Raw genomic sequence first — 448 nt, forward strand, 5'->3', positions numbered from 1 at the left:
ACCAATATTAGATGTGGGTGTGCACAGAGTAAAATACATAATTCCTTATCTACTGCTAGGAATGCTTATTGGCACAATATAAATGAAAGAAAGCATGGCAAATCTCTAAAGGCTTTGAAATATTCAAAGAGTTGATTGTTCCGCTTCGAGCAATATTTTAAGAAAATTATATGAGATGTGTAACAGATTTATGTAAGCTTACTTCATTAGAGTATAATGAAGATAATTTAAAAATAACTAAATGCTCTCACAAGAGAATTTTAAGTAAATTACAGAATATTCAGACAAATTGAAATGATCCAATAATGAAAATATTTTAAAATTTAGGATGCATTTCTCTGTTAAAATCAGAACTTAAAGTTACCTATAGATATTCACATATATAGACACATAGATTTACTGCTTTTTGAAAATAAGCACTTATTTTTTAACCTAACTAATTAGAGTT

General features: G+C 27.0%; 1 protein-coding gene across 1 annotated transcript in view; it reads right to left on the minus strand.

Moving 5' to 3' along the window:
- Positions 1 to 448, minus strand: part of CYLC2 (cylicin, basic protein of sperm head cytoskeleton 2) — a gene marked incomplete at its 5' end in the record, with an annotated part of 7,316 nt that overhangs the window by 6,688 nt on the left and 180 nt on the right. The gene's annotated exons all lie outside the window — the stretch shown is intronic.

Source organism: Propithecus coquereli, unplaced genomic scaffold (assembly GCF_000956105.1).
Source record: "Propithecus coquereli isolate 6110/MARCELLA unplaced genomic scaffold, Pcoq_1.0 Scaffold870, whole genome shotgun sequence".
NCBI classification, from domain to species: Eukaryota; Metazoa; Chordata; class Mammalia; order Primates; family Indriidae; genus Propithecus; species Propithecus coquereli.